We start from the raw sequence: 18,739 nt of genomic DNA on the forward strand, positions 1-18,739 counted from the left end.
TCGCGCTAGCCAATGGCGCCACGGAGACAGTCCTGCTCCACTCTTACCACCATTAGAACATATCTTGAAAGCTATCAGCCCAAAGAAAAAAAAGCGCCGCACCATCAACGCGTGGGCTCGAACCTCCAACTTTCCGGTTAACAGCCGATCACGCTAGCCAATTGCGCCACGGAGACAGTCCTGCTCCACTCTCACCACCATCAGAACATATCTTAAAGCTATCAGCCCACAGAAAAAAAGCGCCACACCACCACCGGCAGAGCTCGAACCTCCAACTTTTCGGTTAACAGCCGATCGCGCTAGCCAATTGCGCCACGAAGACAGTCCTGCTCCACTCTGACCACCATCAGAACATATCTTCAAAGCTATTACCGCAAAGAAAAAAGCAACACACCACTCCCGCGAGGGCTGGAAACTCCAAGCTTTCGGTGAACAGCCGATCGCGCTAGCCCATTGCGCCACGGAGGCAGTCTTGCTGCACTCTCAGCATCATCAGAACATATCTTCAAAGCTATCAGCGCAAAGAAAAAAGCAACACACCACTCCCAGGAGGGCTCGAACCTCAAACTTTTCGGTTAACAGCCGATCGCGCTGGCCAATTGCGCCACGGAGACAGTCCTGCGCCACTCTCACCACAATTAGAACATATCTTCAAAGCTATCAGCGTAAAGAAAAAAAAGCGCCGCACCACCACCGGGTGGGCTCGAACCTCCAACCTTTCGGTTAACAGCAGATCGCGCCAGCCAATTGCGCCACGGAGACAATCGTGCTCCACTCTCACCACCATCAGAACATATCTTCAAAACTATTTCCGCAAACAAAGCAACACACCACTCCCGGGAGGGCTCAAAACTTTAACCTTTCAGTTAACAGCCGATCGCGCTAGCCCATTGCCCCACGGAGACAGTCGTGCTCCACTCTCACCACCGTCAAAACATTTCTTCAGAGCTATCACCCCAAAGAAAAAAAAACACCGCACCACTACCGGTTGGGCTCGAACCTCCAACCTTTCGGTTAACAGCCGATCGCGCTAGCCAATTGCTCCACGAAGACAGTCCTGCTCCACTCTCACCACCATCAGAACATATCTTCAAAACTATTACCGCAAAAAAAAAGCAACACACCACTCCCGGGAGGGCTCAAAACTTTAACCTTTCGGTTAACAGCCGATCGCGCTAGCCCATTGCGCCACGGAGGCAGTCTTGCTCCACTCTCACCATCATCAGCACATATCTTCAAAGCTATGAGCGCAAAGAAAAAGAAGCGCTGCACTGCCACCGGGTGGGCTTGAACCTCCAACCTTTCGGTTAACGGCCGATCGCGCTAGCCAATTGCGCCACGGAGACAATAGTGCTCCACGCTCACCACCATCAGAACATATCTTCAAAGCTATCAGCGCAAAGAAAAAAGCAACACACCCCACCCGGGAAGGCTCGAACCTTCAACATTTCGGTTAACAGCCGATCGCGCTAGCCAATGGCGCCACGGGGACAGTCCTGCTCCACTCTGACCACCGTCAGAACATTTCTTCAGAGCTATCAGCCCAAAGAAAAAAAAGCGCCGCACCACCACCGGGTGGGATCGAACCTCCGACTTTTTGGTTAACAGCCGATCGCGCTAGCCGATTGCGCCATGAAGACAGTCCTGCTCCACTCTCACCAACATCAGAACATATCTTCAAAGCTATCAGCCCAAAGAAAAAAAAGCGCCGCACCACCACCGGTTGGGCTCGAACTACCAACTTTTCGGTTAACAGCCGATCACGCTAGCCAATTGCGCCACGGAGACAGTCCTGCTCCACTCTCACCACCATCAGAACATATCTTCAAAGCTATCAGCCCAAAGAAAAAAAAGTGCCGCACCACCACCGGGTGGGCTTGAACTACCAACTTTTCGGTTAACAGCCGATCACGCTAGCCAATTGCGCCACGAAGACAGTCCTGCTCCACTCTCACCACCATCAGAACATATCTTCAAAGCTATCAGCCCAAAGAAAAAAAAAGCGCCGCACCACCACCGGCAGAGCTCGAACCTCCAACTTTTCGGTTAACAGCCGATCGCGCTAGCCAATTGCCCCACGGAGACAGTCGTGCTCCACTCTCACCACCGTCAGAACATTTCTTCAGAGCTATCACCCCATAGAAAAAAAAGCGCTGCACCACCACCGGTTGGGCTCGAACCTCCAACCTTTCGGTTAACAGCCGATCGCGCTAGCCAATTGCGCCACGAAGACAGTCCTGCTCCACTCTCACCACCATCAGAACATATCTTCAAAGCTATTACCGCAAAGAAAAAAGCAACACACCACTCCCGCGAGGGCTCGAACCTCAAACATTTCGATTAACAGCCGATCGCGCTGGCCAATTGCGCCACGGAGACAGTCCTGCACCACTCTCACCACAATTAGAACATATCTTCAAAGCTATCAGCCCAAAGAAAAAAAAGCGCCGCACCACCACCGGGTGGGCTCGAACCTCCAACCTTTCGGTTAACAGCAGATCGCGCTAGCCAATTGCGCCACGGAGACAATCGTGCTCCACTCTCACCACCATCAGAACATATCTTCAAAGCTATCAGCGCAAAGAAAAAAGCAACAGACCCCCACCCGGGAGGGCTCGAACCTCCAACTTTTCGGTTAACAGCCGATCGTGCTAGCCAATTGCGCCACGGGGACAGTCCTGCTCCACTCTCACCACCGTCAGAACATATCTTCAAAACTATTTCCGCAAAAAAAGCAACACACCACTCCCGGGAGGGCTCAAAACTTTAACCTTTCAGTTAACAGCCGATCGCGCTAGCCCATTGCCCCACGGAGACAGTCGTGCTCCACTCTCACCACCGTCAGAACATTTCTTCAGAGCTATCACCCCAAAGAAAAAAAAAACGCCGCACCACCACCGGTTGGGCTCGAACCTCCAACCTTTCGGTTAACAGCCGATCGCGCTAGCCAATTGCTCCACGAAGACAGTCCTGCTCCACTCTCACCACCATCAGAACATATCTTCAAAACTATTACCGCAAAAAAAAGCAACACACCACTCCCGGGAGGGCTCAAAACTTTAACCTTTCGGTTAACAGCCGATCGCGCTAGCCCATTGCGCCACGGAGGCAGTCTTGCTCCACTCTCACCATCATCAGCACATATCTTCAAAGCTATGAGCGCAAAGAAAAAGAAGCGCTGCACTGCCACCGGGTGGGCTTGAACCTCCAACCTTTCGGTTAACGGCCGATCGCGCTAGCCAATTGCGCCACGGAGACAATAGTGCTCCACGCTCACCACCATCAGAACATATCTTCAAAGCTATCAGCGCAAAGAAAAAAGCAACACACCCCACCCGGGAAGGCTCGAACCTTCAACTTTTCGGTTAACAGCCGATCGCGCTAGCCAATGGCGCCACGGGGACAGTCCTGCTCCACTCTGACCACCGTCAGAACATTTCTTCAGAGCTATCAGCCCAAAGAAAAAAAAGCGCCGCACCACCACCGGGTGGGCTCGAACCTCCAACCTTTCGGTTAACGGCCGATCGCGCTAGCCAATTGCCCCACGGAGACAGTCGTGCTCCACTCTCACCATCATCAGAACATATCTTCAAAGCTATCAGCGCAAAGAAAAAAAAGCGCTGCACCACCAACGGGTGGGCTCGAACCTCCAACCTTTCAGTTAACAGCCGATCGCGCTAGCCCATTGCGCCACGGAGACACTTGCTCCACTCTCACCACCATCAGAACATATCTTCAAATCTATCAGCGCAAAGAAAAAAGCAACACACCACTCCCGAGAGGGCTCGAAACTCCAACCTTTCGGTCAACAGCCGATCGCGCTAGCCCATTGCGCCACGGAGACAGGCTTGCTCTACTCTCACCACCATCAGTACATATCTTCAAAGCTATCAGCCCAAAGAAAAAAAAGCGCCGCACCACCACCGGGTGGGCTCGAACCTCCAATCTTTCGGTTAACAGCAGATCGCGCTAGCCAATTGCGCCACGGAAACAATCGTGCTCCACTCTCACCACCATCAGAACATATCTTCAAAGCTATCAGTGCAAAAAAAAAGCAACACACCCCACCCGGGAGGGCTCGAACCTCCAAATTTTCGGTTAACAGCCGATCGCGCTAGCCAATTGCGCCATGCGGACCGTCCTGCTCCACTCTCACCACAATTAGAACATATCTTCAAAGCTATCAGCCCAAAGAAAAAAAAAGCGCCGCACCACCACCGGTTGGGCTCGAACCTCCAACCTTTCGCTTAACAGCAGATCGCGCTACCCATTGCGCCACGGAGACAATCGTGCTCCACTCTCACCACCATCAGAACATATCTTCAAAGCTATCAGCGCAAAAAAAGCAACACACCCCACCCGGGAGGGCTCGAACCTCCAAATTTTCGGTTAACAGCCGATCGCTCTAGCCAATTGCGCCACGCGGACCATCCTGCTCCACTCTCACCACCGTCAGACCATTTCTTCAGAGCTACCACACCAAAGAAAAAAAAAGCGCCGCACCACCACCGGATGGGCTCGAACCTCCAACTTTTGGTTAACAGCCGATCGCGCTAGCCAATTGCGCCACGAAGACAGTCCTGCTCCACTCTCACCACCATCAGAACATATCTTCAAAGCTATTACCGCAAAGAAAAAAGCAACACACCACTCCCGGGAGGGCTCAAAACTCTAACCTTTCGGTTAACAGCCGATCGCGCTAGCCCATTGCGCCACGGAGACAGTCCTGCTCTACTCTCACCACCATCAGAACATATCTTCAAAGCTATCAGCCCAAAGAAAAAAAAGCGCCATACCACCACCGGGTGGGCTCGAACCTCCGACCTTTTGGTTAACAGCCGATCGCGCTAGCCGATTGCGCCATGAAGACAGCCCTGCTCTACTCTCACCACCATCAGAACATATCTTCAAAGCTATCAGCCCAAAAAAAAAGCGCCGCACCACCACCGGGTGGGCTCGAACTACCAACTTTTCGGTTAACAGCCGATCACGCTAGCCAATTGCGCCACGGAGACAGTCCTGCTCCACTCTCACCACCATCAGAACATATCTTCAAAGCTATCAGCCCAAAGAAAAAAAAAGGGCCGCACCACCACCGGTTGGGCTCGAACCTCCAACCTTTCGGTTAACAGCCGAGTGCGCTAGCCAATTGCGCCACGAAGACAGTCCTGTTCCACTCTCACCACCATCAGAACATATCTTCAAAGCTATTACCGCAAAGAAAAAAGCAACACACCACTCCCGCGAGGGCTGGAAACTCCAAGCTTTCGGTGAACAGCCGATCGCGCTAGCCCATTGCGCCACGGAGGCAGTCTTGCTGCACTCTCAGCATCATCAGAACATATCTTCAAAGCTATCAGCGCAAAGAAAAAAAAGCGCTGCACCACAACGGGTGGGCTCGAACCTCCAACCTTTCGGTTAACAGCCGATCGCACTAGCCCATTGCGCCACGGAGACAGTCTTGCTCCACTCTCACCACCATCCGAACATATCTTCAAAGCTATCAGCGCAAAGAAAAAAGCAACACACCACTCCCAGGAGGGCTCGAAACTCCAACCTTTCGGTCAACAGCCGATCGCGCTAGCGCATTGCTCCACGGAGACAGTCGTGCGCCACTCCCACCACAATTAGAACATATCTTCAAAGCTATCAGCCCAAAGAAAAAAAAAGCGCCGCACCACCACCGGGTGGGCTCGAACCTCCAACCTTTCGGTTAACAGCAGATCGCGCTAGCCAATTGCACCACGGAGACAATCGTGCTCCACTCTCACCACCATCAGAACATATCTTCAAAGCTATCAGCCCAAAGAAAAAAAAGCGCCATACCACCACCGGGTGGGATCGAACCTCCCACCTTTTGGTTAACAGCCGATCGCGCTAGCCGATTGCGCCATGAAGACAGTCCTGCTCCACTCTCACCACCATCAGAACATATCTTCAAAGCTATCAGCCCAAAGAAAAAAAAGCGCCGCACCACCACCGGGTGGGCTCGAACTACCAACTTTTCGGTTAACAGCCGATCACGCTAGCCAATTGCGCCACGGAGACAGTCCTGCTCCACTCTCACCACCATCAGAACATATCTTCAAAGCTATCAGCCCAAAGAAAAAAAAGTACCGCACCACCACCGGGTGGGCTTGAACTACCAACTTTTCGGTTAACAGCCGATCACGCTAGCCAATTGCGCCACGGAGACAGTCCTGCTCCACTCTCACCACCATCAGAAAATATCTTCAAAGCTATCAGCCCAAAGAAAAAAAAGCGCCGCACCACCACCGGGTGAGCTCGAACTACCAACTTTTCGGTTAACAGCCGATCACGCAGGCCAATTGCGCCACGGAGACAGTCCTGCTCCACTCTCACCACCATCAGAAAATATCTTCAAAGCTATCAGCCCAAAGCAAAAAAAGCGCCGCACCACCACCGGGTGGGCTCGAACCTCCAACTTTTCGGTTAACAGCCGATCACGCTAGCCAATTGCGCCACGGAGACAGTCCTGCTTCACTCTCACCACCATCATAACATATCTTCAAAGCTATCAGCCCAAAGAAATAAAAGCGCCGACCACCACCGGGTGGGCTCGAAGCTCCAACCTTTCGGTTATCTGCCGATCGCGCTAGCCAATGGCGCCACGGAGACAGTCCTGCTCCACTCTTACCACCATTAGAACATATCTTGAAAGCTATCAGCCCAAAGAAAAAAAAGCGCCGCACCATCAACGCGTGGGCTCGAACCTCCAACTTTCCGGTTAACAGCCGATCACGCTAGCCAATTGCGCCACGGAGACAGTCCTGCTCCACTCTCACCACCATCAGAACATATCTTAAAGCTATCAGCCCACAGAAAAAAAGCGCCACACCACACCGGCAGAGCTCGAACCTCCAACTTTTCGGTGAACAGCCGATCGCGCTAGCCCATTGCGCCACGGAGGCAGTCTTGCTGCACTCTCAGCATCATCAGAACATATCTTCAAAGCTATCAGCGCAAAGAAAAAAGCAACACACCACTCCCAGGAGGGCTCGAACCTCAAACTTTTCGGTTAACAGCCGATCGCGCTGGCCAATTGCGCCACGGAGACAGTCCTGCGCCACTCTCACCACAATTAGAACATATCTTCAAAGCTATCAGCGTAAAGAAAAAAAAGCGCCGCACCACCACCGGGTGGGCTCGAACCTCCAACCTTTCGGTTAACAGCAGATCGCGCTAGCCAATTGCGCCACGGAGACAATCGTGCTCCACTCTCACCACCATCAGAACATATCTTCAAAACTATTTCCGCAAACAAAGCAACACACCACTCCCGGGAGGGCTCAAAACTTTAACCTTTCAGTTAACAGCCGATCGCGCTAGCCCATTGCCCCACGGAGACAGTCGTGCTCCACTCTCACCACCGTCAAAACATTTCTTCAGAGCTATCACCCCAAAGAAAAAAAGACACCGCACCACCACCGGTTGGGCTCGAACCTCCAACCTTTCGGTTAACAGCCGATCGCGCTAGCCAATTGCTCCACGAAGACAGTCCTGCTCCACTCTCACCACCATCAGAACATATCTTCAAAACTATTACCGCAAAAAAAAGCAACACACCACTCCCGGGAGGGCTCAAAACTTTAACCTTTCGGTTAACAGCCGATCGCGCTAGCCCATTGCGCCACGGAGGCAGTCTTGCTCCACTCTCACCATCATCAGCACATATCTTCAAAGCTATGAGCGCAAAGAAAAAGAAGCGCTGCACTGCCACCGGGTGGGCTTGAACCTCCAACCTTTCGGTTAACGGCCGATCGCGCTAGCCAATTGCGCCACGGAGACAATAGTGCTTCACGCTCACCACCATCAGAACATATCTTCAAAGCTATCAGCGCAAAGAAAAAAGCAACACACGCCACCCGGGAAGGCTCGAACCTTCAACTTTTCGGTTAACAGCCGATCGCGCTAGCCAATGGCGCCACGGGGACAGTCCTGCTCCACTCTGACCACCGTCAGAACATTTCTTCAGAGCTATCAGCCCAAAGAAAAAAAAGCGCCGCACCACCACCGGGTGGGATCGAACTTCCGACTTTTTGGTTAACAGCCGATCGCGCTAGCCGATTGCGCCATGAAGACAGTCCTGCTCCACGCTCACCACCATCAGAACATATCTTCAAAGCTATCAGCGCAAAGAAAAAAGCAACACACCCCACCCGGGAAGGCTCGAACCTTCAACTTTTCGGTTAACAGCCGATCGCGCTAGCCAATGGCGCCACGGAGACAGTCCTGCTCCACTCTCACCACCATCAGAACATATCTTCAAAGCTATCAGCCCAAAGAAAAAAAAGTGCCGCACCACCACCGGGTGGGCTTGAACTACCAACTTTTCGGTTAACAGCCGATCACGCTAGCCAATTGCGCCACGGAGACAGTCCTGCTTCACTCTCACCACCATCATAACATATCTTCAAAGCTATCAGCCCAAAGAAATAAAAGCGCCGACCACCACCGGGTGGGCTCGAAGCTCCAACCTTTCGGTTATCTGCCGATCGCGCTAGCCAATGGCGCCACGGAGACAGTCCTGCTCCACTCTTACCACCATTAGAACATATCTTGAAAGCTATCAGCCCAAAGAAAAAAAAGCGCCGCACCATCAACGCGTGGGCTCGAACCTCCAACTTTCCGGTTAACAGCCGATCACGCTAGCCAATTGCGCCACGGAGACAGTCCTGCTCCACTCTCACCACCATCAGAACATATCTTCAAAGCTATCAGCGCAAAGAAAAAAGCAACACACCCCCACCCGGGAGGGCTCGAACCTCCAACTTTTCGGTTAACAGCCGATCGTGCTAGCCAATTGCGCCACGGGGACAGTCCTGCTCCACTCTCACCACCGTCAGAACATATCTTCAAAACTATTTCCGCAAAAAAAGCAACACACCACTCCCGGGAGGGCTCAAAACTTTAACCTTTCAGTTAACAGCCGATCGCGCTAGCCCATTGCCCCACGGTGACAGTCGTGCTCCACTCTCACCACCGTCAGAACATTTCTTCAGAGCTATCACCCCAAAGAAAAAAAAAACGCCGCCCCACCACCGGTTGGGCTCGAACCTCCAACCTTTCGGTTAACAGCCGATCGCGCTAGCCAATTGCTCCACGAAGACAGTCCTGCTCCACTCTCACCACCATCAGAACATATCTTCAAAACTATTACCGCAAAAAAAAGCAACACACCACTCCCGGGAGGGCTCAAAACTTTAACCTTTCGGTTAACAGCCGATCGCGCTAGCCCATTGCGCCACGGAGGCAGTCTTGCTCCACTCTCACCATCATCAGCACATATCTTCAAAGCTATGAGCGCAAAGAAAAAGAAGCGCTGCACTGCCACCGGGTGGGCTTGAACCTCCAACCTTTCGGTTAACAGCCGATCGCGCTAGCCAATTGCGCCACGGAGACAATAGTGCTCCACGCTCACCACCATCAGAACATATCTTCAAAGCTATCAGCGCAAAGAAAAAAGCAACACACCCCACCCGGGAAGGCTCGAACCTTCAACTTTTCGGTTAACAGCCGATCGCGCTAGCCAATGGCGCCACGGGGACAGTCCTGCTCCACTCTGACCGCCGTCAGAACATTTCTTCAGAGCTATCAGCCCAAAGAAAAAAAAGCGCCGCACCACCACCGGGTGGGCTCGAACCTCCAACCTTTCGGTTAACGGCCGATCGCGCTAGCCAATTGCCCCACGGAGACAGTCGTGCTCCACTCTCACCATCATCAGAACATATCTTCAAAGCTATCAGCGCAAAGAAAAAAAAGCGCTGCACCACCAACGGGTGGGCTCGAACCTCCAACCTTTCAGTTAACAGCCGATCGCGCTAGCCCATTGCGCCACGGAGACACTTGCTCCACTCTCACCACCATCAGAACATATCTTCAAATCTATCAGCGCAAAGAAAAAAGCAACACACCACTCCCGAGAGGGCTCGAAACTCCAACCTTTCGGTCAACAGCCGATCGCGCTAGCCCATTGCGCCACGGAGACAGGCTTGCTCTACTCTCACCACCATCAGTACATATCTTCAAAGCTATCAGCCCAAAGAAAAAAAAGCGCCGCACCACCACCGGGTGGGCTCGAACCTCCAATCTTTCGGTTAACAGCAGATCGCGCTAGCCAATTGCGCCACGGAAACAATCGTGCTCCACTCTCACCACCATCAGAACATATCTTCAAAGCTATCAGTGCAAAAAAAAGCAACACACCCCACCCGGGAGGGCTCGAACCTCCAAATTTTCGGTTAACAGCCGATCGCGCTAGCCAATTGCGCCATGCGGACCGTCCTGCTCCACTCTCACCACAATTAGAACATATCTTCAAAGCTATCAGCCCAAAGAAAAAAAAAGCGCCGCACCACCACCGGTTGGGCTCGAACCTCCAACCTTTCGCTTAACAGCAGATCGCGCTACCCATTGCGCCACGGAGACAATCGTGCTCCACTCTCACCACCATCAGAACATATCTTCAAAGCTATCAGCGCAAAAAAAGCAACACACCCCACCCGGGAGGGCTCGAACCTCCAAATTTTCGGTTAACAGCCGATCGCTCTAGCCAATTGCGCCACGCGGACCATCCTGCTCCACTCTCACCACCGTCAGACCATTTCTTCAGAGCTACCACACCAAAGAAAAAAAAAGCGCCGCACCACCACCGGATGGGCTCGAGCCTTCAACCTTTCGGTTAACAGACGATCGCGCTAGCCAATTGCTCCACGGAGACAGTCGTGCTCCACTCTCACCACCGTCAGAACATTTCTTCAGAGCTATCACCCCAAAGAAAAAAAAAGCGCCGCACCACGACCGGTTGGGCTCGAACCTCCAACCTTTCGGTTAACAGCCGATCGCGCTAGCCAATTGCGCCACGAAGACGGTCCTGCTCCACTCTCACCACCATCAGAACATATCTTCAAAGCTATTACCGCAAAGAAAAAAGCAACACGCCACTCCCAGGAGGGCTCAAAACTCTAACCTTTCGGTTAACAGCCGATCGCGCTAGCCCATTGCGAAACGGAGGCAGTTTGCTCCACTCTCACCATCATCAGAACTTATCTTCAAAGCTATGAGCGGAAAGAAAAAGAAGCGCTGCACCACCACCAGGTGGGCTCGAACCTCCAACCGTTCGGTTAACAGCCGATCGCGCTAGCAAATTGCGCCACGGAGACAGTCTTGCTCCACTCTCACCACCATCAGAACATATCTTAAAAGCGATCAGCGCAAAGAAAAAAGCAACACACCACTCCCGGGAGGGCTCGAAACTCCAACCTTTCGGTCAACAGCCGATCGCGCTAGCCCATTGCGCCACGAAGACAGTCCTGCTCCACTCTCACGACCATTAGAACATATCTTCAAAGCTATCAGCCCAAAGAAAAAAAAAGCGCCGCACCACCACCGGGTGGGCTCGAACCTCCAACCTTTCGGTTAACGGCCGATCGCGCTAGCCAATTGATCCACGGAGACAATAGTGCTCCACGCTCACCACCATCAGAACATATCTTCAAAGCTATCAGCGCAAAGAAAAAAGCAACACATCCCACCCGGGAGGGCTCGAACCTCCAACTTTTCGGTTAACAGCCGATCGCGCTAGCCTATTGCGCCAAAGAGACAGTCGTGCTCCACTCTCACCACCGTCAGACCATTTCTTCAGAGCTATCACCCCAAAGAAAAAAAAAGCGCCACACACCACCGGGTTGGCTCGAACCTCCAACCTTTCGGTTAACAGCCGATCGCGCTAGCCAATTGCGCCACGAAGAGAGTCCTGCTTCACTCTCACCGCCATCAGAACATATCTTCAAAGCTATTACCGCAAAGAAAAAAGCCACACACCACTCCCGGGAGGGCTCGAAACTCCAACCTTTCAGTTAACAGCCGATCGCGCTAGCCCAATGCGCCAAGGAGACAGGGTTGCTCCACTCTCAACACCATCAGAACATATCTTCAAAGCTATCAGCGCAAAGAAAAAAAGCGCCGCACCACGACCGGGTTGGCTCGAACCTCCAACCTTTCGGTTAACAGCCGATCGCGCTAGCCAATTGCGCCACGGAGACAGTCCTGCTCCACTCTCACCACCATCCGAACATATCTTCAAAGCTATCAGCATAAACAAAAAAGCAACACACCACTCCCGGGAGGGCTCGAAACTCCAACCTTTCGGTTAACAGCCGATCACGCTAGCCCATTGCGCCACAGGGACAGTCTGCTCCACTCTCACCTGCATCAGAACATATCTTCAAAGCTATCAGCGCAAAGAAAAAAAAGCGCCGCACCGCCACCGGGTGGGCTCGAACCTCCAACCTTTCGGTTAACAGCCGATCGCGCAAGCCAATTGCGCCACGGAGAAAGTCCTGCTCAACTCTCACCACAATTAGAACATATCTTCAAAGCTATCAGCCCAAAGAAAAAAAAGCGCCGCACCACCACCGGGTGGGCTCGAACCTCCAACCTTTCGGTTAACCGCAGATCGCGCTAGCCAATTGCGCCACGGAGACAATCGTGCTCCACTCTCACCACCATCAGAACATATCTTCAAAGCTATCAGCGCAAAAAAAAGCAACACACCCCACCCGGGAGGGCTCGAACCTTCAAATTTTCGGTTAACAGCCGATCGCGCTAGCCAATTGCGCCACGCGGACCGTCCTGCTCCACTCTCACCACAATTAGAACATATCTTCTAAGCTATCAGCCCAAAGAAAAAAAAAGCGCCGCACCACCACCGGTTGGGCTCGAACCTCCAACCTTTCGGTTAACAGCAGATCGCGCTAGCCAATTGCGCCACGGAGACAATCGTGCTCCACTCTCACCACCATCAGAACATATCTTCAAAGCTATCAGCGCAAAAAAAAGCAAAACACCCCACCCGGGAGAGTCGAACCTCCAAATTTTCGGTTAACAGCCGATCGCGCGAGCCAATTGCGCCACGCGGACCATCCTGCTCCACTCTCACCACCGTCAGACCATTTCTTCAGAGCTACCACCCCAAAGAAAAAAAAAGCGCCGCACCACCACCGGGTGGGCTCGAACCTTCAACCTTTCGGTTAACAGACGATTGCTCTAGCCAATTGCCCCACGGAGACAGTCGTGCTCCACTCTCACCACCAACAGAACATTTCTTCAGAGCTATCACCCCAAAGAAAAAAAAGCGCCGCACCACCACCGGTTGGGCTCGAACCTCCAACCTTTCGGTTAACAGCCGATCGCGCTAGCCAATTGCGCCACGAAGACGGTCCTGCTCCACTCTCACCACCATCAGAACATATCTTCAAAGCTATCAGCATAAACAAAAAAGCAACACACCACTCCCGGGAGGGCTCGAAACTCCAACCTTTCGGTTAACAGCCGATCACGCTAGCCAATTGCGCCACGGAGACAGTCCTGCGCCACTCTCACCACAATTAGAACATATCTTCAAAGCTATCAGCGTAAAGAAAAAAAAGCGCCGCACCACCACCGGGTGGGCTCGAACCTCCAACCTTTCGGTTAACAGCAGATCGCGCTAGCCAATTGCGCCACGGAGACAATCGTGCTCCACTCTCACCACCATCAGAACATATCTTCAAAGCTATCAGCGCAAAGAAAAAAGCAACACACCCCCACCCGGTTGGGCTCGAACCTCCAACCTTTCGGTTAACAGCCGATCGCGCTAGCCAATTGCTCCACGAAGACAGTCCTGCTCCACTCTCACCACCATCAGAACATATCTTCAAAACTATTACCGCAAAAAAAAGCAACACACCACTCCCGGGAGGGCTCAAAACTTTAACCTTTCGGTTAACAGCCGATCGCGCTAGCCCATTGCGCCACGGAGGCAGTCTTGCTCCACTCTCACCATCATCAGCACATATCTTCAAAGCTATGAGCGCAAAGAAAAAGAAGCGCTGCACTGCCACCGGGTGGGCTTGAACCTCCAACCTTTCGGTTAACGGCCGATCGCGCTAGCCAATTGCGCCACGGAGACAATAGTGCTCCACGCTCACCACCATCAGAACATATCTTCAAAGCTATCAGCGCAAAGAAAAAAGCAACACACCCCACCCGGGAAGGCTCGAACCTTCAACTTTTCGGTTAACAGCCGATCGCGCTAGCCAATGGCGCCACGGGGACAGTCCTGCTCCACTCTGACCACCGTCAGAACATTTCTTCAGAGCTATCAGCCCAAAGAAAAAAAAGCGCCGCACCACCACCGGGTGGGATCGAACCTCCGACTTTTTGGTTAACAGCCGATCGCGCTAGCCGATTGCGCCATGAAGACAGTCCTGCTCCACTCTCACCAACATCAGAACATATCTTCAAAGCTATCAGCCCAAAGAAAAAAAAGCGCCGCACCACCACCGGGTGGGCTCGAACTACCAACTTTTCGGTTAACAGCCGATCACGCTAGCCAATTGCGCCACGGAGACAGTCCTGCTCCACTCTCACCACCATCAGAACATATCTTCAAAGCTATCAGCCCAAAGAAAAAAAAGTGCCGCACCACCACCGGGTGGGCTTGAACTACCAACTTTTCGGTTAACAGCCGATCACGCTAGCCAATTGCGCCACGGAGACAGTCCTGCTCCACTCTCACCACCATCAGAACATATCTTCAAAGCTATCAGCCCAAAGAAAAAAAAGCGCCGCACCACCACCGGGTGGGCTCGAACCTCCAACTTTTCGGTTAACAGCCGATCACGCTAGCCAATTGCGCCACGGAGACAGTCCTGCTTCACTCTCACCACCATCATAACATATCTTCAAAGCTATCAGCCCAAAGAAATAAAAGCGCCGACCACCACCGGGTGGGCTCGAAGCTCCAACCTTTCGGTTATCTGCCGATCGCGCTAGCCAATGGCGCCACGGAGACAGTCCTGCTCCACTCTTACAACCATTAGAACATATCTTGAAAGCTATCAGCCCAAAGAAAAAAAAGCGCCGCACCATCAACGCGTGGGCTCGAACCTCCAACTTTCCGGTTAACAGCCGATCACGCTAGCCAATTGCGCCACGGAGACAGTCCTGCTCCACTCTCACCACCATCAGAACATATCTTAAAGCTATCAGCCCACAGAAAAAAAGCGCCACACCACCACCGGCAGAGCTCGAACCTCCAACTTTTCGGTTAACAGCCGATCGCGCTAGCCAATTGCCCCACGGAGACAGTCGTGCTCCACTCTCACCACCGTCAGAACATTTCTTCAGAGCTATCACCCCATAGAAAAAAAAGCGCTGCACAACCACCGGTTGGGCTCGAACCTCCAACCTTTCGGTTAACAGCCGATCGCGCTAGCCAATTGCGCCACGAAGACAGTCCTGCTCCACTCTCACCACCATCAGAACATATCTTCAAAGCTATTACCGCAAAGAAAAAAGCAACACACCACTCCCGCGAGGGCTCGAACCCCAAACATTTCGGTTAACAGCCGATCGCGCTGGCCAATTGCGCCACGGAGACAGTCCTGCGCCACTCTCACCACAATTAGAACATATCTTCAAAGCTATCAGCCCAAAGAAAAAAAAGCGCCGCACCACCACCGGGTGGGCTCGAACCTCCAACCTTTCGGTTAACAGCAGATCGCGCTAGCCAATTGCGCCACGGAAACAATCGTGCTCCACTCTCACCACCATCAGAACATATCTTCAAAGCTATCAGCGCAAAGAAAAAAGCAACACACCCCCACCCGGGAGGGCTCGAACCTCCAACTTTTCGGTTAACAGCCGATCGTGCTAGCCAATTGCGCCACGGGGACAGTCCTGCTCCACTCTCACCACCGTCAGAACATATCTTCAAAACTATTTCCGCAAAAAAAGCAACACACCACTCCCAGGAGGGCTCAAAACTTTAACCTTTCAGTTAACAGCCGATCGCGCTAGCCCATTGCCCCACGGAGACAGTCGTGCTCCACTCTCACCACCGTCAGAACATTTCTTCAGAGCTATCACCCCAAAGAAAAAAAAAACGCCGCACCACCACCGGTTGGGCTCGAACCTCCAACCTTTCGGTTAACAGCCGATCGCGCTAGCCAATTGCTCCACGAAGACAGTCCTGCTCCACTCTCACCACCATCAGAACATATCTTCAAAACTATTACCGCAAAAAAAAGCAACACACCACTCCCGGGAGGGCTCAAAACTTTAACCTTTCGGTTAACAGCCGATCGCGCTAGCCCATTGCGCCACGAAGGCAGTCTTGCTCCACTCTCACCATCATCAGCACATATCTTCAAAGCTATGAGCGCAAAGAAAAAGAAGCGCTGCACTGCCACCGGGTGGGCTTGAACCTCCAACCTTTCGGTTAACGGCCGATCGCGCTAGCCAATTGCGCCACGGAGACAATAGTGCTCCACGCTCACCACCATCAGAACATATCTTCAAAGCTATCAGCGCAAAGAAAAAAGCAACACACCCCACCCGGGAAGGCTCGAACCTTCAACTTTTCGGTTAACAGCCGATCGCGCTAGCCAATGGCGCCACGGGGACAGTCCTGCTCCACTATGACCACCGTCAGAACATTTCTTCAGAGCTATCAGCCCAAAGAAAAAAAAGCGCCGCACCACCACCGGGTGGGCTCGAACCTCCAACCTTTCGGTTAACGGCCGATCGCGCTAGCCAATTGCCCCACGGAGACAGTCGTGCTCCACTCTCACCATCATCAGAACATATCTTCAAAGCTATCAGCGCAAAGAAAAAAAAGCGCTGCACCACCAACGGGTGGGCTCGAACCTCCAACCTTTCAGTTAACAGCCGATCGCGCTAGCCCATTGCGCCACGGAGACACTTGCTCCACTCTCACCACCATCAGAACATATCTTCAAAGCTATCAGCGCAAAGAAAAAAGCAACACACCACTCCCGAGAGGGCTCGAAACTCCAACCTTTCGGTCAACAGCCGATCGCGCTAGCCCATTGCGCCACGGAGACAGGCTTGCTCTACTCTCACCACCATCAGTACATATCTTCAAAGCTATCAGCCCAAAGAAAAAAAAGCGCCGCACCACCACCGGGTGGGCTCGAACCTCCAATCTTTCGGTTAACAGCAGATCGCGCTAGCCAATTGCGCCACGGAAACAATCGTGCTCCACTCTCACCACCATCAGAACATATCTTCAAAGCTATCAGTGCAAAAAAAAGCAACACACCCCACCCGGGAGGGCTCGAACCTCCAAATTTTCGGTTAACAGCCGATCGCGCTAGCCAATTGCGCCACGCGGACCGTCCTGCTCCACTCTCACCACAATTAGAACATATCTTCAAAGCTATCAGCCCAAAGAAAAAAAAAGCGCCGCACCACCACCGGTTGGGCTCGAACCTCCAACCTTTCGCTTAACAGCAGATCGCGCTACCCATTGCGCCACGGAGACAATCGTGCTCCACTCTCACCACCATCAGAACATATCTTCAAAGCTATCAGCGCAAAAAAAAGCAACACACCCCACCCGGGAGGGCTCGAACCTCCAAATTTTCGGTTAACAGCCGATCGCTCTAGCCAATTGCGCCACGCGGACCATCCTGCTCCACTCTCACCACCGTCAGACCATTTCTTCAGAGCTACCACACCAAAGAAAAAAAAAGCGCCGCACCACCACCGGATGGGCTCGAGCCTTCAACCTTGCGGTTAACAGACGATCGCGCTAGCCTATTGCTCCACGGAGACAGTCGTGCTCCACTCTCACCACCGTCAGAACATTTCTTCAGAGCTATCACCCCAAAGAAAAAAAAAGCGCCGCACCACCACCGGTTGGGCTCGAACCTCCAACCTTTCGGTTAACAGCCGATCGCGCTAGCCGATTGCGCCACGAAGACGGTCCTGCTCCACTATCACCACCATCAGAACATATCTTCAAAGCTATTACCGCAAAGAAAAAAGCAACACGCCACTCCCAGGAGGGCTCAAAACTCTAACCTTTCGGTTAACAGCCGATCGCGCTAGCCCATTGCGCAATGGAGGCAGTTTGCTCCACTCTCACCATCATCAGAACTTATCTTCAAAGCTATGAGCGGAAAGAAAAAGAAGCGCTGCACCACCACCAGGTGGGCTCGAACCTCCAACCGTTCGGTTAACAGCCGATCGCGCTAGCAAATTGCGCCACGGAGACAGTCTTGCTCCACTCTCACCACCATCAGAACATATCTTAAAAGCGATCAGCGCAAAGAAAAAAGCAACACACCACTCCCGGGAGGGCTCGAAATTCCAACCTTTCGGTCAACAGCCGATCGCGCTAGCCCATTGCGCCACGAAGACAGTCCTGCTCCACTCTCACGACCATTAGAACATATCTTCAAAGCTATCAGCCCAAAGAAAAAAAAAGCGCCGCACCACCACCGGGTGGGCTCGAACCTCCAACCTTTCGGTTAACGGCCGATCGCGCTAGCCAATTGATCCACGGAGACAATAGTGCTCCACGCTCACCACCATCAGAACATATCTTCAAAGCTATCAGCGCAAAGAAAAAAGCAACACATCCCACCCGGGAGGGCTCGAACCTCCAACTTTTCGGTTAACAGCCGATCGCGCTAGCCAATGGCGCCACGGGGACAGTCCTGCTCCACTCTCACCACCGTCAGAACATTTCTTCAGAGCTATCAGCCGAAAGAAAAAAAAGCGCCGCACCACCACCGGGTGGGCTTGAACCTCCAACGTTTCGGTTAACAGCCGATCGCGCTAGCCTATTGCGCCAAAGAGACAGTCGTGCTCCACTCTCACCACCGTCAGACCATTTCTTCAGAGCTATCACCCCAAAGAAAAAAAA

The sequence above is a fragment of the Rhipicephalus microplus genome, unplaced genomic scaffold, assembly GCF_043290135.1.
Source record: "Rhipicephalus microplus isolate Deutch F79 unplaced genomic scaffold, USDA_Rmic scaffold_39, whole genome shotgun sequence".
Classification (NCBI taxonomy): Eukaryota; Metazoa; Arthropoda; class Arachnida; order Ixodida; family Ixodidae; genus Rhipicephalus; species Rhipicephalus microplus.